General features: G+C 46.0%; 1 protein-coding gene across 2 annotated transcripts in view; it reads left to right on the top strand.

The window, feature by feature from the left end:
* Positions 1–21,594, top strand: part of ralgps1 (Ral GEF with PH domain and SH3 binding motif 1) — a 710,183-nt gene that overhangs the window by 511,690 nt on the left and 176,899 nt on the right. The gene's annotated exons all lie outside the window — the stretch shown is intronic.

The following is a 21,594-nucleotide window of genomic DNA, read 5'->3' as shown; positions in this document are numbered from 1 at the left end:
CGCACTGGGGAGAGGGGAGAGGGCGCCGCACTGGGGAGAGGGGAGAGGGCGCCGCACTGGGGAGAGGGGAGAGGGCGCCGCACTGGGGAGAGGGGAGATGGGGGAGAGGGCGCCGCACTGGGGAGAGGAGAGAGGGGGGAGAGGGCGCCGCACTGGGGAGAGGAGAGAGGGCGCCGCACTGGGGAGAGGGGAGAGGGCGCCGCACTGGGGAGAGGGGAGAGGGCGCCGCACTGGGGAGAGGGGAGAGGGCGCCGCACTGGGGAGAGGGGAGAGGGCGCCGCACTGGGGAGAGGGGAGAGGGCACCGCACTGGGGAGAGGGGCGAGGGGAGAGGGCACCGCACTGGGGAGAGGGGAGAGGGCGCCGCACTGGGGAGAGGAGAGAGGGCGCCGCACTGGGGAGAGGGGAGAGGGCGCCGCACTGGGGAGAGGGGAGAGGGCGCCGCACTGGGGAGAGGGGAGAGGGCGCCGCACTGGGGAGAGGGGAGAGGGCGCCGCACTGGAGAGAGGGGAGAGGGCGCCGCACTGGAGAGAGGGGAGAGGGCGCCGCACTGGGGAGAGGGGAGAGGGCGCCGCACTGGGGAGAGGGGAGAGGGCGCCGCACTGGGGAGAGCGGAGAGGGGAGAGGGCGCCGCACTGGGGAGAGGGGAGAGGGGAGAGGGCGCCGCACTGGGGAGAGGGGAGAGGGCGCCGCACTGGGGAGAGGGGAGAGGGCGCCGCACTGGGGAGAGGGGAGAGGGCGCCGCACTGGGGAGAGCGGAGAGGGCACCGCACTGGAAGGGAGCAATGGACTGTTAGAGGTACTGTCTTTTAGCTGAGACGTTAGAAGAAGGCTTCCAAATGAACGTAAAGACTCTCGGCACTATTTTGAAGAAGGGAAGGGGAGTTAGACCCAGCGTCCTGGCCAATACCTAGCTCTGTGGCAGCATTACAAGCACAAATCACCCGATCATTATCACAGTTCTGTGGCTGGGAGATTTCTATGAAAAAATCAGTAGCCGGGTTTCCAACATTACAACTGTGAGTAGAATTTAAAAAATAGTCGAGATTTAAAGAGCTTTGGGATGTCCTGAAGTCATAACAGGAGCTTTAAAAACACAAGCCTGCCTTTCAAAAGCCATTCATCGGCCATGAAGCACTTTGAGATGTCCTAAGGGTCTGAAAGATTCAATATAAACACATTTTTCCTTCAGTTACTTTGACAGATTGTACATGTAGCAAGCGTTTTCTAAAATGGTATAGAGACTTGCCTATTCCACTCCTGGCTGGCCTCCCACCTCTCTTGCTCCATAAACTTCAGTTCATCTACTGCCTGTTCTCCTGCACCAAGTCCCACTCTCCCATCACTCCTGTCTTCACTGACATTCATCAATTCCCAGTGTTTCAATCCTGTCCTGGCCTTTGGCTCTATCTCTGTAAACCTCCTCCAACCTTAAAGCTCCCCAGTCCCCTTTGTTCCTCTGAGACAGTGACCCTTTGTGCATTGACCACTCTCTTCGCCCCACCATAGCAACCAGGTCTTGGGCCTTCTCAGCACCGTGCTTGAGAAATCCATTGCTAAACTCCACTGTCTCAAAATTTATCTTGAACATCTTGCAAAACCATTTTGTGATCAAGCTTCTGGTTAAACCCTCTTAAGTAAAACGAGAAGCAGCTTGGGACACCATTCTGCATCACAAGTCAGGAGTGTGATGGTATATTCCCCGCTTGCCCGGATGGATGCAGTTCCAACACTCGAGAAGCTTGACACCATCCGGAACAAAGCAGCCCGCTTGACTGGCACCACATTCACAAACATCCATTCCCTCCTCCACTGATACTCAATAGCAGCAGTGTGTACTATCTACACAATGCACTGCAACAATTCACCAAAGATCCTTAGACAGCACCTTCCAAACCCACAGCCATTTCCATCTAGAAGGACAAAGGTAGCAGATACATGGGAACCTGCAAGTTCCCTTCCAAGCTATTCACCATCCAGACTTGGAAGTATATCGCTGTTCTTTTGCAGTCATTGGATCAAAATCCTGGAATTCCCTCCCTAACAGCATTGTGGGTCAACCCACAGCACATGGACTGCAGCGATTCAAGAAGGCAGCTCACCACCATCTTCTCAAGGGCGACTAGGGATGGGCAATAAATGCCGGCCAACCAGCGACGCCCATGTCCCACAATTGAATAAAAGAATTAAAGACATAACCTGAATACAAGTTGTTTAATTTGACACAAAATTGGAAGATTATTATCTGGGACCCTGGAGCTGTGAGGCAGAACTGTGCCACCCTCTAAGGTCTTCGAGGGAAGGCCCAGGTGGTGATGGAGCTCCTTCTACTGCCTGCTAATTGTGCAACTTGCAAGGCCATTTCCACGAGCAGTCGAGAGTCAACCTCATTGCTGTGGATCTGGAGTCACGGATGTCTGTAAAGATATCGATTCGGTGGCCGTTATTCAGCAAAGGTTTCATGAATTGACAAGGTTTGTGACAAAGCTATTTGAGAATGAAGAATGAAGATTCAAGTTGCTCCTCTCTCATCTGAATCTCAGAAAACTGGATGGCCTTTTGAAAGACTGCACGGGGGAGTTCCTGTAGCTTGGTTATCTCTTACAGTCACCAACGGGTGTGCGAATGAACAGGAAACCCACCCTCTGCAAGCTACAGGCAGGTACTATCCAGGATCCAGCCCATCGTAAGGAGGTTCTTGGCTGTTAATGAAACAGTGAATGACAAGTGCATCAGTGGGAAGGCCCAAGCGAGAGTGAACTGTCCTCTAACCAAACGGCTCGCAAGGCCGTTCCTGAGGAGGGTTAAGGGTCAGCCACATTACTGGAGGTGTGGAGTCACGTTGTATTGGCCAGACTGGGTAAGGATGGCAGATTCCTTTCCCGAAAGGGTGTTAATGGATCAAGTGGGCTTTTAAAACAATCTGACAGCTTTTATTGGTCATCATCGCTGAGAAATTAGTTTTTGTTGTGTTTCCAAGATTTAAGTTTAAATCCAGCATCAGTCATGGCCAGCTCTGAAGCATGGGGTGGCACAGTGGTTAACACTGTTACCTCTCAGCACCAGGCACCCGGGTTCAATTCCAGTCTCAGGTGACTGTGTAAATTCTACACAAACATTCTCCTAGTAGGTTTTCTTCTACAGTGCAAAGATGTGCAGCTTACATTGATTGGCCATGCTAAATTGACCCGAGTGTTGGGGGATTAGCAAGATAAACATGTAGGGTTCAGGGAATAGGACTAGAGTGGGATTGTGGCTGGTGCAGACTCAATGGGCCGGATGGCCTCCTTCTGTACTGTAGGGATTCTGTGACCCCAGAAGATTACACTGGGTCACTGGATTATTAGTCCTTTAACATTATTACAGTTCTACTGACCATTCATTCATAATAAAAATGCTTGAGTTCTGCCATTCACGATGAGAATTATTTTCAAGCTCGTGTCCTCCACTCTGTGTTAGACTCTGGTGATCAACAGCAAAGTTTAAAGTTAAACTTAAAATTTATTTATTAGTCACAAGCAGGCTTACATTCACACTGCAATGAAGTTACCGTGAAACTCCCCTCATCGCCACACTCCGGCGCCTGTTTGGGTACACCGAGGGAGAATTTAGCATGACCATTACACCTAACCAGCATGTCTTTTGGATTGTGGGAGGAAACCGGAGCACCCAGAGGAAACTCACACAGACACGGGGAGAACGTGCAGACTCCACACAGTCAGTGACCCAAGCTACAAATCGAATCCGGGTCCCTGGTGCTTGAGACAACAGTGCTAACCACTGTGTGCATTTGAATTGTTCTCTGAGTGAGGAATATTTGTCAGGGAAATTCATTTTTTTTTAAAGGGCTGCCAAAGTTTCTAATGAATGAAAGATTTTTACATTTGGCACTGTTTGGTATTTATCGCTCCATCGACATTCTTTCCATCCCTCCATTCTCACCCCCAGCCCAGTGCCATTTTGTCCCTCTCCTGATCAGCACTTTCCTTTTGCAGTGGCTTTGCCAATCGCAACAGAATGCGTAGCCAGCAATTTTTAAGAACATGGGTCTGCTGTTTGGCAAAACAGCTCACTCAAATTAATGAAGTGTCATAAGAATATGTTACAATCCATTCCAGAATTTTCGAACACATTCCTTCTGAAGAAAGAAAAAGTGAGAAAACCGTGGTAACTTCTAAAACATCCAGACACTTTAAATGGTATCAGTGGCTGGGGAGTATCTTATTTCATAGCACCTGAAAGATACTACATGGGTTCTGCATGTTCGCCAACCTAAAATGCCAGCCACAGCTATTTTGTTAGAGTTGGTCCTTCATTTCTGTCCAACACAAAATCCACCCTCTCTGGGTACATAGCTTCTAAGACCTGCAGAAAAACCCGTGCACAAGGTAATCTGGGCTGGTTAGACTTTGGCTAATTGAATTTGATTTATTATTGTCACATGTATTGGGATACTGTGAAAAGTATTGTTTCATGCGCGCTATACAGACAAAGCATACCATTCATAGAGAAGGACCCCCCCCACTCCACCTTTCTCCCCCACAAATGCCCCCCTTCCCCCCACACCACCCCCCTCCCCACACCACCCCCCTTGCCGAGCAGTGCTGAATCTTTCTCAATGTGTTTTCTATCCTGGCTGCCTGGTCAGACAGTGTGAAATTACTTTCGGGCTCTGATGGAAGCTGGAAGCGCATTTCACATCTGTTTCCAAGCCCACCAATTACGCGTACCCAAGCAGTGCAAGATTCAGGCCTGTGTAAAATCAGCATAAGTAAAGGAAAACACAGAATGCGAGGTTCTGGGCATAGCTCCTGCATTTTAAATAACATGAACTTTTGCCCTGGTTCCATGCAGATTGTATGCTTATAATGAGAGAGCAGGGGGAGGGAACAGAGGGTCAACTCACAGAAATCATTCCCCTTGGCATCCATCTGTAGAGGAATTGCATAATATCCTTGAAACATGTCTTCAGCGTCTCTTCACCACACTCTCTTTATTTGCAAATTCAGTTCCACTCTGAGGATTATAAAGTCAGAATGTGGAGTGCAGTAGCCCTGACCCTCCTCGTTATATACACAGGTGAGGCAGGCCATCGCTACCTCAGGCAGGGAGCTCATACTCCAAAAGGCCAACCTCATGGGCCTCATTGAGGTCATTACAATCCATTTTCTTTGTCATTAAAAGCAGAAGCTTCAGAAACTTGAACTCAGGGCAGCCCTAGGTATACTGAGGCTGTAGCAGGACCCGGGATTGTCATAGAAACACTACACAATAGAGGCCCTTCATCCCACAAAGTTGTGCCAACCGTGTCCCTATCTTAGAGATTACTAGGCTTATCTACAACCCTCTATCTTACTAATTCCATGTACTTATCTAAAAGTCTCTTAAAAGACCCTATCAAATCCGCCTCCACCATTGTTGCCAGCAGCCCATTCCACGCATCCACCACACTCAGTGAAAAACTTACCCCTGACACCTCCTCTATACCTACCCCCCAGCACCATAACCAAAGTGCCCAGCTTTTCATCAATTGTAACATAAATAGAAAGTGTTGGGTGCACTCAGCAGGTCAGGCAGCATCAGGGTGGGGGAAAGGAAAACCCAAGGTCAAGTTTCAGTTCCTTCACTCCAACAATCCTGGAGCTCCCTCCCTAACAACACGATGGGTGTACCTACACCACATGGGACTACAGCCGTTCAAGAAAGTTGCTCAGCACCACCTTAAGGGCAGTTAGGGATGAGTAACAAATGCTGGCCTGGTCAACGACGCCCACATTCTGTGAAAGAATAAACCAAGAGGTTAATGACCTGAACTCCTTTACATGTGTTGCAAGACCTTGGTAAAAGCTTTTTTATTTTCCATTGCATCTTGTTCAGAAATGGCTTATGCAGCTGTCACTGTGATGGGAACACTCTAACACCCCCTCATCCCAGTCTGAATGTAAATTCTTCTGCATTTCTGCTTGTGACCTTCTCTTCCCCTCCCCCCCACTTCCTCCACAAGTCCATGCCAACAATTCAAAATTGGTGCCAGATTAGCAGAGAGCTGAGTTTGGGATAATAACAGAGTGTTTGAATGAAGTTGAGTGAGTGATCCCAGTAAATGTAAGGAGTAAGCATCGTGGTGTTGGATTCATAGAGCAGAGGGTCTGGACTCCACGGACATGAATTCCAAGTTTAAACTTATAAGTTTGATCATTAGTGTCACAAATAGGCTTACGATAACACTGCAATGAAGTTACTGTGAAAACCCCCTAGCTGCCACACTCTGGTGCCTGTTCAGGTACACTGAGGGAGAATTTAGCACCTAACCACAATCTTTCAGATTGTGGGAGGAAACCGGAGCAGCTAGAGGAAACCTGTGCAGACACGGGGAGAACGTGCAAACTCCACACAGACAGTGACTCAAGCCAGGAATCAAACCCGAGTCCCTGGCACTGTGAGGCAGCAGTGCTAACCACTGTGTCACCCAGCTGGAGGAATTCAAATTTGATTCATTAACAAATCTGGAGTGAAATGCTCATCTCTTTAAGAATGATTAAGGCTCCCACATTGTCAGAGAAACCCATCTGGTTCATGCATGTTCTTTAGGGAAGGGAATCTGCCATCTTTACCTGGTCTGGCCTGCAGGTGACTCCAGAGCCACAGCAATATGCCCAGCAAGACAACAAACACAAGAGACAAGAGGATTGTGACCGTGACATTGAGGTCTTTTTTCGTTTAGAAGCCAACAAATGTTCCAGGACACCCCCAGATTCTTTGAGAGTTTCTGCGGGATGGATGTAAAGGAAGTCCCAGTGTCTGGCTGGAGTCATACCTGGCACAAGGTTCTGGTGACTGGAGGTTGATCATCTCAGCTCCACATACCAGTGTAAAAGATAAGATTGAAGCATTTGCAACAGTCTTCCATCAGAAGTGCTAAGAGGATGATCCATCTTGGCCTCCTCCAGAGGTCTCCAACATCCCAGGTGTCAGTCTTCAGCCAATTCGATTCTCTCTACGTGATATCAAGAAACAGCTGAAGACACTGGGTACTGCAAAGGCTATGGGCCCGAACAATATTCCAGCAATAGTCCTGAAGACTTGTGATCCAGAGCCTGCTGTGCCCCTAGCCAACCTCTTCCAGTACAGCTACAACACTAGTATCTACCCAGCATTGTGGAAAATTGCCCAGCTATGTCCTGTACACAAGAAACAGGAGAACTTCGACCCGGCCAATTACCGTCCAATCAGTCTACTCTCAATCATCAGTAAAGTGATGGAAGGAGTCATCAACTGTGTTATTATGCAGCTCTTACTCAACAATTACCAGCTCACGGACTCTCAGTTTGGGTTTTGCCAGGGTCACTCAGCTCCTAACCTCATTACAGCCTTGGTTCAAGCATGGATAAAAGATGCCAGAGTGAGCTGAGAGTGACTGCCCTTGAGATCAAGGCAGCATTTGTGTGCCTCAAGGAACCCGAGCAAAACTGGAGTCAATGGGAACCAGTGGAAACCCTCCACTGGTTGGACTCTCACCTGGCATAAAGGCTGAAGGTTGTGGTGGTTGGAGGTCAATCATCTCAGCCCTGGGAAATAACTCCAGAGTGCTGTCCCAGGTCTAACCATCTTCAGCTGCTTCATTAATGACCTCCCTTCCATCATAAGGTCAGAGGTGGGAACATTTGTGATGACTGCACAATGTTCAGCATCATTCGTGACTCCTCAGATACTCATGTTCATATCCAAATGTAGCATGACCTGGATGATATTCAGGCTTCGGCTGACAAATGGCAAATAACATTCATGCCACACGAGTGCCAGGCAATGACCATCTCCAAGAGGTGATGATTAGCTCCCCTCTTGTCGACATTCAAAGGCGTTGCCATTGCTGAATCCCCCACGATCAACATCTGTGGGTTATCATTGATCAGAAACTGAACTGGATCTGCCATATAGATACTGTGGCTATCAGAGCAAGTCAGAGGCTAGGAATCCTGCAATGAGTAACTCGCCTGCTGACTCCCCAAAGCCTGTCCACCATCTACAAGGCACAAATCAGGGGTGTAATGGATTACTTCGCACTTAACTGGTTGAGTGCAACTCCAACAACACTCCTGAAGCTCGACACCATCCAGGACAAAGTAGCCCAGTTGATTGCTATCCATTCGACAAATATTCCATTCCTCCATCACCAATGCACAGTGGCTGCAGTGTACCATCTACAAGATGCACTGCAAGAACTCACCAAGGTTTCTTAGACAGCACCTTCCAAACCCACAACCACTATTATCTAGAAGGACAAGAGCAGCAGATACCTTCTAGAAGTTCTCCTCCAAGTCACTCACCATCCTTCCTTTGAAATATATCAGCCTTTCTTCACTATCGTTTGGTCAAAATCCTGGAACTCTGGGTGTACCTACATCTCGGGGTCTGTAGTGATTCGAGAAGCCAGCTCACTCCCACTTTCTCAAGGGCAACTAGAGTGGGCAATAAACGGTCTGGCAAGATGTGCCTAAATCCCATAAATGAGTTAAGTAAAATATACATTCAAAAATCTATAGGCTTTCACATCTTATTTCTTTTGTTATTGTAAAGAAAAGCCTTTCTCTATTATTTGACCTAGAGTCATAGAGGTTGACAGCATGGAAACAGGTCCTTTGGCCCAATTTGTTCATACCGCCCTTTGTTTTTAACCACGAAGCTAGTCCCAATTGCCCACATTGGCCCATATCCCTTTATAACCATCTTATCCATGATAGACCTCTGTTGGCCATGTCCATTTTACTCTGGGAGTGGTGGAGCAGTTGTTACGTCACTGGACTAGTAATCCAGAGGCTCAGAGGGGACATGGGTTCAAATCCCACCACAGCAAATGATGGAACTTAAATTCAATTAATATAAAACTGGAGTTGAAAGCTGGTCTCAGCACATGTAACTATGAAACCATCATAAATTGTTCTTAAAAAAAAACAATCTGTTTCACTAATAATGTCCTTTAGGGAAGGAAATCTGCTATCCTTACCTGGTCAGGCCAACACGTGCCTCCAGTACCAAAGCAATGTGGCTGACTCTTAACTGCCCTCTGAAAATAGCCTAGCCGTTCAGTTCAAGGGCATTAGGGATGGGCAACAACTCTCGGCCTTGCTGACAGCATTCCCATTCCATGAGAGAATAAATAAGACTCTCAAATACTTGCAACTCTTGCCATTCCTGTTTCAAACGTGCCTCAGATCGATACATTGGTGTGATTAAGGGCATCGCTGGAATTATTTTCCCTCCCCCCCCCCGCCAAATGCTCAGTTTAATCACAGCCCACCGTATGAATCGTATCATGTGTGTCTTGGTAAATGGAAACTATTGCACGACTGTATCTGTTCAGCAATCCGCTGCCAAAATGCCTGGCCCGCGGTGACAATAACCTCTTTGATCACACTTATCTCTTGGCTTTTCTTGTGTTTTGCAAAATCTAACAGGGTCCCTGATAAACTGTACACAAAAAAAAACAGATGAGTTGTAACATGCTGCTCCCCTTCAAGTCTTTCACTGTTTGGAATACAACAGCACTTTGTTTAGTGAGGGAAAGTGAGGGGCGTTGCCAGCTTTTTCCAATTTTGACACAGTTTTGGGTCTGTCAAAGTGCTGGCTAAGTGGTGTGTTGTTAGAGTGAGACACACCACAGCTTGCTTGGGTCAGTGTCCACAACCACAACAGAACAGGAAGTGCTCTCACTGCTCCCGTTCCCACCACCCACTTACTATGCTGCGGGGAGAGAGATCATGTGCTTCTGTGGAATAATTACATTCTTCAGTCAATTCAGGCACATCTGCCCTGATGTGGGCTCTCACTCTCTCTGTGTTTAGGGGCACTCACTTTCTCTGTTTAGGACACTCTCTCTTTCTGTTTAGGGGCTCTCTCTCTTTTTCTTTCTGTTTAGGGCACTCTCTCTCTCTCTCTCTCTCTCTGTTGATGGCTCTGTCTTTCTCTCTTTCTCTCTCTCTGTTTAGGGACACAATCCTCTCTCTATTTAGAGGCTCCCCCTCTCTTCCTAATTTTTAACATTGTTTTGACAAAGATGTTTCCAGATATATGTGGAAGCAAACTCAGCCACTTCAGGTTACTAATAGACGAGTTTGTCCATTATGGACAAGTTAGAACAGAAAATGATAAACATATTGCCTAAGTTAGAATAATGATAGAGATAGCCAGGAGTAACCTCTAGTTATAATGAGGAAAAAAATCTCTTAAGATTCTGCGTTCTGTCCACTTTCCTTCGGGAAAACTGGACAATAAATAAAGATCTGTAGAAGAAAATAGAAGCTTATACTTCCTGGAATTTAGAAGAATGAGGGAAGATCAAATTGAGGTATACAAGATGATAAAAGGTTTGGATAAAGTATACGGGGGGGGGGGAGATGCTTTCTCTTGTGGGAAATTCTAGGACGAGAGGTCATAGTCTGAGGATAAGCAGCAGCAAATTTAAAACAGAGTTGAGGAGAAACTGCTTCTTCCAAAGAGTTGTGAATCTGTGATATTCGCCACTCCAAATGCAGTGGATGCTGAGACAGTGAGTAAGTTTGAGGAGGGGTTAGACAGATTTTTAATTGGTAATGGGTTGAAGGGTTATGCGGAGATGGCAGGAAAATGGAGATGAGGAGCATATCAGCCATGATCGAATGGCAGAGCGGACTCAATGGGCCAATTGACCTAATTCTGCTCCAATATCCTATGGATTTATGAACCTTTGAAATGTGAACATGCATGCACACAAGCATATGAATTAGGAACAGAAGTTGGCCACTCAGCTCCTCGAGCCCACTCCGCCCTTCCACAGGGTCATGGCTGATCTGATTGTAACAAACTCCTCATTTCTGTCCACCCTCAATAACCTTTCATTTCTCCTCCATCCCCAGTTTATCAAGAATCTCTCTTGCTCTGCCTTAAAAATTATTCAAAGACTCTGCTTCCACTGTCTTTTGAGTCATAAAGGTTTATAGCATGGAAACAGGCCCTTCAGCCCATCTTGTCCATGTCGCCCAGTTTTAACCACTAAGCTAGTTCCAGTCACCAGCATTAGGCCCATATCCCTCTATACCCATCTTACACATGTAACTGCCTAAACGTTTATTTAAGGCAAAATTGTATCCGCTTCTACCACTACCTCTGGCAGCTTGTTCCAGACTCACCAACCCCTGAGTGAAAATATTTCCCCCTGGACCCTTTTGTATCTCTCCCCTTTCATCTTAAACCTATGGCCTCTAGCTTTAGACTCACCTACCTTTGGGAAAAGATGTTGACTATCTACCTTATCTATGCCCCTCATTATTTTATAAGATTACCCCTGAGCCTCCCACGCTCCAGGGAAAAAGTCCCAGTCTATCACGCCTCAGCTTATAACTCAAACCATCAAGTTCCACAAGCATCCTAGAAATCTTTTCTGCATTCTTTCCAGTTTAAGGAGGAAGAGAATTCTGAAGAATTTTAGCCCTTTGAGAGAAAAACATTCTGGATGTTAAGACTAAGGCACTAAGGGTACTAAGGCATGGTGGCACAGTGGTTAGCACTGCTGCCTTACAACACCAAGGACCTGAGTTCGATTCCCAGCTTGGGCCACTGTCTATGCGGAATGTACACGTTCTCCCTGTGTCTGTATGGTTTTCCTCCAGGTGCTCCAGTTTCCCCCTACACTCCAAAGATGTGCAGGTTAGGTGCATTGGCCATGCTAAACTCTGTGTACCCGAACAGACGCCGGAGTGTGGTGACGGGGGGATTTTCATGGTGACTTCATTGCAGTGTTAATGCAAGCCTACTTGTGACGCTAATAAATAAACTTTGTGCATAAAATTCCATTTAGACTATAAGACAAATGAAGAGGTGCTTGAGCTTGTAAGAGCAAACATAACTCATGAAAAAAATGACCTCGAGGATAGAAAATGTCAGTATATTGGTCATTTGATCAGAGAAAATGCAAGACCCCTTCCGAGGGCAAAGGGGTGGTTGGTGAAGGGCAGGGATCGATCCTGGTGTTGTCAGTTGGCTGACGTCAGAGTGGTTACAATTGAGCCTCAGTGGATGTGTGAGGATGGCACAAGATGAGTGTGACGTAGCGTGACAGCAGATTTGCTGGTGGGAGTCGCTACAAGCAGCAACAACAATAACTTAGCCACAGGTTCAGTGAGAGGGCAGGGAGCAAAAGAGCCAGAATTGTCCATCAAGCGTCCATGACCACTGGATTCGATTCACGGAAGCTTCTGCATGCACTTTGTAACTCCCTGCAATCGAAGGAAGATCCTGGGAAATGTGAATAAAACCACGTAAATTCTGGTCCGAGATGGCCAGACCTGGATGTATTAAGCATCTTTTATGCTCAGGTTGTGTATTAACGAAGTTTAGCTAAAGTAGCCCATTCTGATGCAAAATTCCATCCAGGATTATTATCTGTCAGGTTATTCAGAGTGTGAAGCTTTTTATGGGTTTCTCAGCAGTGATTTATTGTTCCCATGCAATTTACTATAAAGTCTTAGCTAGTGCTGGTAACTCGTCACCTGAACCACAAAGTCATGGGTTAGAACCACACTCCAGACATGTGGACACGTCTCTCTGCTGACTCTGCAGTGAATACTGAATAAGGCATTGTCACCGAGGCTGTGTCCAGCTGGGGTTCAAACACAGCACTGTCTAACTATTCATCTGGATGTAATACTCACTCTCGCATTCTCACACTCTCACTCATTCGGTCACTCACTCTCTCGCACTCACTCACTCACGCATGCACTCTCACACACTCACATTCTCACTCAGTCACTCATTCACTCACACTCACTCTCACAGTCAATCTCATGCACTCACACACGCACTCACTCACACTCACGCTGACTCACACACTCATGCACGCAGACATACACGCTCATACACACACTCACATACACTCACACACTCACTCACACATACATACACTCACATTCACACTTACATACACACACAGACACACACACACACACTCACTCTCACTCATTCTCAAACATACTCACACTCACTCTCAAACTCCTCCTCGCGCTCGCAACTTCTTGTGCTCCTACCCTCTCACGTTCGCACTCTCTCACACACTCACAGCATGAAGAGCAAGTTTCTCTTTGCACCCTGGCCAATATTTATCCCTCTGATAACATCTTTAGGATATCCTGAGGCGTATGGAATTACATGTTCCTTTCCTTTTCCGGCATGTTCTGACACTGCGTTCTATCCTTTCTGATGGACTGAAAGAAAAGCAAAATACTGCAGATGTTGGAAATCTGAAATAAAACAGCAAATGCTGGAACCTTGGCGACATCTGTAGAGAGAGGAACAAAGTTGACATTTTGAGTCCATGTGACTGTACTTCAGGTCTGATGAAGGGTCATCCAGGTTCAAAACATTAACCCTGTTGCTCTCTCCACAAATGTTGCCAGATCTGCTGAGATCTCATAGAAATCATAGAACCCTACCTTGCAGAAAGAGGCTCTTTGGCCCATCGAGTCTGCACCGACCACAAATCCCACCCAGGCCCTACACCCACATCCCCACACATTTTACTCACTAATCCCTCTAACCTAAGCATCTCAGGACACTAAGGGCCAATCAACCTAACTCGCACATCTTTGGACTGTGGGAGGAAACCAGAGCACCCAGAGGAAACCCATGCAGACACGAGGAGAATGTGCAAACTCCACACAGACAGTGACCCGAGCCGGGAATCAAACCCAGGTCCCTGGAGCTGTGAAGCAGCAGTGCTAACCACTGCGCTACTGTGCCGCCCACGTCTGTATTCCAACTGGTAGACTGCTGATTGATCATTTTTGTTACAACTCCTGAAATGCACGTTGTTGGCATGGTTTGATGGGATGGAAACTCAAAGCTTGCATTCCAATTATTAGCAGACTTGTGTAGGATGAAGGAAAATGTCCTACTCTATAATAGCGGTCATGAGATGGGCAAACAAACAGTGTAGTTACAAAAGAGTAGTGTGTATTGCAAGAATGGTTGGATTACATTGTGGTCTAGAGATTACACATCTTGGAAGAATGTTGTGTGTAATTACTGGTTCTTTGGAAAGGTTGCTGAGGCACTGGGGAAGGCCGGTAGTGGCTCCTTCTTCAATTTTCTATTTAAAAATGTGCACACTCAGGAAGCAGGAGAGTGAAGGAGGAGCCGCTTCATCAATAAATAACAGCAAAATCCTGGCATTTATGCAGTGCTTTATCTTTCACACATCCTATATATACTTTACACAATTGCTCTCTTTCCCTTGGAGTGCACTGACCTTTGACCCAGGGCAGAGGGGGAGACTACTCCGCTAATGGAACAAAAAGTCAACAAAGGTGTTACGGTCACCTCGGAAGAATAAACATGTCATTCTGTGGTACACCCTGTTTCGTGGCCCTCTCTGTTATCTCTTGATTAAGGGCTCTCTCTCTTTCTGTTTAGAAGCTCCGTCTCTCTCTCTCACCATTTAGATACTCTCACTCTCTCTCTTTCTCTGCTTAGAGGTGCACTCTCTCTCTTTATCTCTCATTCTCTCTCCCTGTTTAGAGGTGCGCTCTCTCTCTCTCTCTCTGTTTAGAGGCGCGTGCTCTGTCTCTCTCTCCCTCTCTCTCTCGCTCCCTCTTTCTGTTTAGGTCTCCCTCTCCCTCTCCCTCTCCCTCTCTCTCTCTGTGTGTTTAGGGCACTCTCACTCTTACTCTCTCTCTTTAGGACACTCACTCTCTCTCTCTCTGTTTAGAGCACTCTCTGTCTATTTAGAGGTGCACCCTCTCTCTGTTTAGAGGCACTCTCTCTCTCTCTCTGGTTAGGGGCACCCTCTCTATCGCTCATTCTTTCTCTGTTTAGAGGCACTCTCTCTCTCTATCTTTGGTTCTCTCTATCTATCGCTCATTTCTCTGTTTAGGGGCATTCTCTCTCTCTATCTTTGGTTCTCTCTCCATTTAGGGTCTCTCTCTCTCTCTAACTCTCTCTGTTTAGAGGCATTTTCTCTCTCTTTCTCTCGTTCTCTGACTGTTTAGGGGCACTCTCTCTCTCTCTATCTCTAATTCTCTCTCTGTTTAGAGGCACTATCTCTCTCTATCTGTCATTCACTCTCTGTTCAGTGGCACTCTACCTCTCTCTCTGCCTGTTTAGGAGTACTGTCTTTCTCCCTATATCTCTCTCTCTCTGTTAGAGAATTCCCTCTCTCTCTATCTATCGCTATCTCTCTCTGTTTAGAGGCACTCTGTCTCTCTCTTTATCTCTCATTCTCTCTCTGTTTAGGGGCACTGTCTCTCTCTCTCTATCTCGTTCTTTCTCTGTTTCGGGGCACACTGTCTCTCCATCTCTCGTTCTCTCTCTGTTTAGGGGCACACTCTCTCTCTATCTCTCGCTCTCTCTCTGTTTAGGGGCATTCTCTCTCTCTATCTCTCGTTCTGTTTAGAGGCTCGCTCTCTCTCTCTCTCTACCTGTTTCGAGGCAGGCCCTATTTCGGGGTATAATGTCCGAACAATGTTAGGCGTTATGTTTTTGTTAAACAAAAGAGTAAGATGTGGTTTGTACACATAGAATCAAACTAACAACAGCAAGTTTATTGCAGGAACTGTAACTGGTATAGAGCAGAACTGAAACTAAGCAGGAGCCTGTGGAACACCCCAGTGACATCACATCAAGAAATGTGGCTATCTCTTAAAGCAATTATGCAACCACTTAAATATATAACAACTGAGGCATATCAAAAGGATGTTTGGCAAGATAGAGAAGCTGAAATATTTGTACGACTGAAATATACGCACAGTAAATTTGGTAACACAGAGATGAATACTTTAGGTGTCCTAATGGGGAAGAAACCCAGGATTAGAAAAGAGCACTTATTTCACTAAGTAAATATTTCTTTGAACAATTGGGTGAAATGTGTCATTGACTTTATAAGCTGAATGGCTTCTCTCCCTGTTGCAACTGCATTAAATCATGTCCTGTAATCTTTAACATCTACCTGAAGAATGGGATCTTGCTTTAATACTGAACTCCAGGAAGGACAAGGCCAACTTAACAGCAACCCCACATCAACACACTGGCAGGTTGCATCAATAACCAGTTCAAACCTTAATGTGAGACTCTCAGCTATTACCCTCTGACACAGAATCAGAAATTCTCCCACATTAGTCAATCCCATAAATGGTAGCAGTGATTTAGATTTCCAATTGGCTAATTTGCAAATTTTGGAGAAATTATAGAATCCCTACAGCACAGGAGGAAGCCATTCGGCCCATTGAGACTGCACAGACCACAATCTCACCTAAGCTTGAGAGTGCACCCTCTGCACATTTTCCCTGTGTCTGCATGGGTTTCTTCCGGGTGCTCCCGTTTCCTCCCAAATTCGAAGATTTGCAGCTTAGATGGATTGGCCATGATTAGTGTCAGGGGGACTAGCTAGGGTAAATGCATGGGGTTGTGGGGATAAGGCCTGGGTGGGATTGTGGACAGTGCAGGCTCGATGGGCCGAATGGCCTTCTCCTGAACCGTATGATTCTATGATCTTTGCTGCCACAGTTTCTATGGCAATGTCTTTTTTTTGTTTCAAATTGATGTCTGTTTTCTCTTTGTCAAATGACAGTTTATATTTTAAAATATTTGCACCCGTATATTTAAACTTTATCAGCTTTGGCTTCCTTTGTGCCTGGGCTGCTGTGTTCACAGTACATATTAGCGTTCAAGCAATTAAGGACATTCCACTTTCAAAGTGTTTACATATGCAATAAGCTCTTTAAAGATTAGCCAGTTCACCTATTATAAATAGGAGAGGACTGTCATACAGACAAGTTAAACATTCAACCCCGAATGTCATCCTCTGTTTTCTGTCTGTAGTGATTTCCGAAGGAAGTCACTGTCCTACACACAGTACCAGTGATTGAGACAGCCACCTTCTTGTGTTGAAAACTGTACTGTGAACACAGCAGCCCAAGCACAAAGGACGGTCAAAGCTGATGAAGGTTAAATGTATGGGTGCAAATGTTTTAAAATTATGGAGAAAGTGTCATTTGACGAAGAGAAAATGGATATCGATTTGAAACAAAAAAAAAGACATTTCAACGGAAAATGTGGCAGCAAAGATGATAAAATCATACAGTGCGGAAGGAGGCCATTCAGCCCAACACGTCTGAACCGACCACAATCCTACCCAGGTCCTATCCCCACTAATTCCATGCATTTACCCGAGCTAGTTCCCCTGACACTAAGGGTCAATTTAGCACGGCCAATCCACCTGACACACACGCCTTTGGAATGTGGCAGGAAACCGGAGCACTCGGAGGAAACCCACGCAGATACAGGAAGAATGTGCAAACTCCACACAGACACTGACCCAGGGCTGGAATCGAACCCGGATCCCTGCACCATAAGGCAACAGCGCTAACCACTGTGCCACCATGCTGCCCAGATGTGCAGGTTAGGTTGATTGGCCATGGTAAATTGCCCCTTAGTGTCAGGGGGACTAGTGGGGTAAATATGTGGGGTTATGGGGAAGGACGAAGGAGCAGCGCTCCGAAAGCTAGTGACGTTTGCTACCAAATAAAACTGTTGGACTTTAACCTGGTGCTGTGAGTCCTCTTACTGTGTCAAACCTTCCCTTCATAACTTTTAATTGCCACCTTTTGTCCAATTACCTTTTGAATAACATTTTAGGATCTGCCTCGTACACCGTGTCTTCTTGTAATTCTTTGAGTGAAAAGAACGCTGCTAAATTCTCTCTTCTTTCTTCTGGTGATGTTTCTGAGTTTATTGCCCCCTTTACAATTTTGCCATGGAGTACAGAGGCGAGAAGGAAGGAAGAGGGCGTGGAATGTAGTGTTACAGTCATAGCTAGGGTGGAGAGAAAAATCAACTTAATATAAGGTAGGTCCATTCAAAAGTCTGACAGCAGCAGGGAAGAAGCTGTTCTTGAGTCAGTCGGTACTTGATCTAACTTTTGTATCTTTTTCCTGATGAAAGAAGGTGGAAGAGAGTATGTCAGGGGTGCGTGGGGTCCTTTATGCTGGCTGCTTTTCCAAGTTAGCGGAAAGTGTAAACGGAGTCAATGGGTGGGAGGTTGGTTCACGTGGTGGATTGGGCTACATTCACAATCCTTTGTAATTTCTTGCGGTTTTGGTTGGAGCAGGAACAATATTGAGCTGTGATACATGCAGAAAGGATGCTTTCCATGGTGCATCTGGATAAGTTGGCGGGAGTCGTAGAAGACTAATTTCCTTAGCCTCCCGAGAAAGTGGAGGCGTGGTAGGCTTTCCTAAATGCAGCAGTGGCGTGGAGGGACTGAGAAACTAGAAGAAAGCTAGAAACTCTCAACTATTTCCACTTCAGCCCCATTGATGTAGACACGGGCCATTGACACTGTTCCTGTGGCAGAGAAAAAAGCGAACTTTCACAAATATAATCTCATGGGTCTGGGTAGTTTACTTCCTGTAAGAAGTCTGACAACACCAGGTTTAAGTCAGGCGAAGGTGCAAACCCCGAAAGCTTGTGAGTTTACTATCAAATAAATCGGTTGGACTTGAACCTGGCATTGTCAGACTTTTTACTATGTTTACCCCAGTCCAACACTGGCATCTCCACATCATAGCTTACTTCCTGCCTTTGCATTGGGTCACCTTTGTATAGTTGGGAATTCAATCGCTACACATGATAAGCATCAGTGCAGTAATCAATATTTACAATGACGGCAGAGTTTGCTTCCTTTTTATTGCCTGCCCCCATCACATTAAGTTGTTTATTTTTTCTGACCTGGACGGGTTTGGAAATGTGCTGCATTTAAATGGTGCGTGTGGTTCAGACGAGCTTCACAGGCAGTCATTTATGGCAGCTGTTGAAATAAAGACAAGTTTATTTATCAAAGAGCATTGAAGGGGTGCATTAGAAGGCAGACGGACAGATTGGTGGAATGTCGCTGTTTGCAAACCCTATCAAACTGAGAAAGTAATCAGCTGATTGATCCGAAACGCCTCGATTCAGGGTGGTCCCTTTCATTCTTGCGCATATAGAAGGACAAAATTTTGAGAGATTCTCTACCGAAAGATGGAGTCACAACAGGGAATTTTATCGACAGGCCGATTGACAAATCACCGAGCAGAAAGAGCTCAGAGGGATGGCATGGTGGCCCAGTGGTTAGCCCTGCTCGCCTCACAGCGTCAGGGACCCAGGTTCAATTCCACCCTTGGGTCACTCACTGTCTGTGTGGAGTCTGCATGTTCTCCTCATGTCTGCGTGGGTTTCCTCTGGTTGCTCCAGTTTCCTCCCACAGTCCGAAAGACATGCAGGTTAGATGGATTGGCCGTGCTAAATTGTCCCTTAGTGTCCCCAAGATGTGTAGGTTAGCGGGGTAAATATGTGGCATTAAGGGAATAGGGTCTGGGTAGGATACTTTGCTGGGAAGTCAGTGCAGACCTCATGGGCCAAATGGCCTCCTTCTGCACTGTAGGGATTTGGTGACCATTTATGAGAACTTGAAGGGCAAGTCCTGTGGTCAGTTGCAATGGGGATGTAAAGAGGGTGAAGCAGATATGACGGTCCATTCAAGGGTGATTAGAGATTGGTAGCAAATGTTGACCTTGCCAGTGACACCCACATCCCATGAATGAGTTTTTAAAAATGAAAGGTGTTGTCTTTACACTTCATGTATTATGAAGTACAAAAGTAACATATTCAAATGTTCTGAAGAAGGAAAAAGATTGGTATAGTATTCAACCGAGAAACATATAATCCCCTCATTCACACGTAGCCATTTACAGTTGGTGGTTTCTGTTACATTAACCTTGTTCGCCTGTCTGAAAAAAGAGAGACTCATTCGCTCTCAGGCAGTCATTGCCTTGGTGATTGAGAATTACTATCTGTAGTGTCATCTCCAGCTTCTGATTGGGTAAATAAGAATCGAACCAATGAAAGAAGGCCAATTCTTTCACAGGCAATGCATGCAGTAATCCATTGGATTGATTCCATTTCCCACAAGATGTCTTCAGCTGCTTTCTCTGGCCCCCAGAAGCACTTTGAGCAAAAATTATTGCATATTTAACTCTTATTTAATCCTATATTACAATCATAGAATTCCTACAATGCCGAGGAGGCCATTCAGCCCATCAAGTCTGCTCTGACAAGAATCCCAACCAGCCATTATTCCCGTAACCCCACATATTTATCCTGCTAATCCACCTAACTTGCCATCTTTTTTTTTGCCTTTTGCAATTGGCCATGGCCAATTCACCTAAACTATGCATCTTTGGACACTAAGGGACAATTTAGCATAGCTAATTCACCTAAACTGCACATTTTTGGACTGTGGAAGGAAACCAGAGCACCCAGAAGAAATCCATGCAGACATAGGGAGGATGTGCAAACTCCACACAGACAGTGACCCAAAGCTGAAATTGAACCCAGGTCCCTGGTGCTGTGAGGCAGCTGTGCTAACCCCTGTGCCACCGTATTGCTCCATTTTAAAACTTCTTGAGTCCAAAGATATGTAGGTTAGGTGGATTAACCATGTGTGGGGTAATGCGGATAGGGCAGAGGGTAAGGTCTGGGTAAGATACTTGAATTCAATATAAAAATCTGGAATTAAAAGTCTAATGATGACCATTGTCGAAAAAACCCATCTGGTTTGCTAATATACTTTAGGGAAGGAAATCTACCAAAGTACCAGGTCTGGCCTATGTGTGACTTCAGGTCCACAACAGTACGATTGACTCTCAACAGCTCTCCACAATGGGCAGTAAATGCTGGCCCAGTCGTGACGCCCACATCCCATAGTTAAATATTGAAAAATCCCTCTGTGGCAAAGTGGAGTATTTCTGTTCTGGGTTTTAAATAGGTAGGCTGAGTCTGGTTGTAAAGTGGGATCAACCAGCTGTGTCTCTCATATATCGTCTGAGGTTTCCTTTGTTTTGTAGCGAAGTCATTCTGCAGATGGTCAAATATGGATCTCCAGCTCCAAAGCAATTAGCCGTTGGCAACTTATTCTGTGTGACTGTCTGACCTCAGTATATTTTTGTTTCCTCTCCTTGTCTCCCCGGCCAAAGCACGACTGGTTTTACTTCCATGGGACCCTGCAGAGGGGCTAATTTGTGTGGGTGATAGAAGTCTGAAAATGTAATTTCCAACTGTGCCAGACGGAAAAACAAAGCTCTCTGCAGAGATGCAAGCATTACCAACGTGGGACATGTGAAACTTGCATTAATATAAAACGGAGTTACTCAACAAGTTGCCCAGAGGAGCAGACACCATTGTTATGTCAGCAAATGTGTGCACGTCAAGGTCTAACAAGCATCACGTAACAGTGAGAAGTCTCACAACACCAGGCTAAAGTCCAACAGGTTTATTTGGTATCACGAGCTTTCAGAGCTCTGCTCCTTCCTCAGGTGAGTGCAAGGATGAAGGAGCAGCACTCCATCCAAAAGCTCGTGATTCCAAATAAACCCATTGGATTTTAGCCTAGTGTTGTGAGACTTCCTACTGTGCCCACTCTAATCCAATACCAGCATTTCCACATCAAAACACCAAGTAAGACAAGTAACCAGAATTCTTCCATTTTGACACCGTGGTGGGTTCAGAAACATGGAGTGTTTCCCCACTGTGG

Source organism: Carcharhinus amblyrhynchos, chromosome 25, assembly GCF_965287045.1.
Source record: "Carcharhinus amblyrhynchos chromosome 25, sCarAmb.v2.hapA, whole genome shotgun sequence".
NCBI classification, from domain to species: Eukaryota; Metazoa; Chordata; class Chondrichthyes; order Carcharhiniformes; family Carcharhinidae; genus Carcharhinus; species Carcharhinus amblyrhynchos.
The sequence above is the reverse complement of the archived record's forward strand: the minus strand, read 5'-3'. Positions and strand labels throughout refer to the sequence as shown.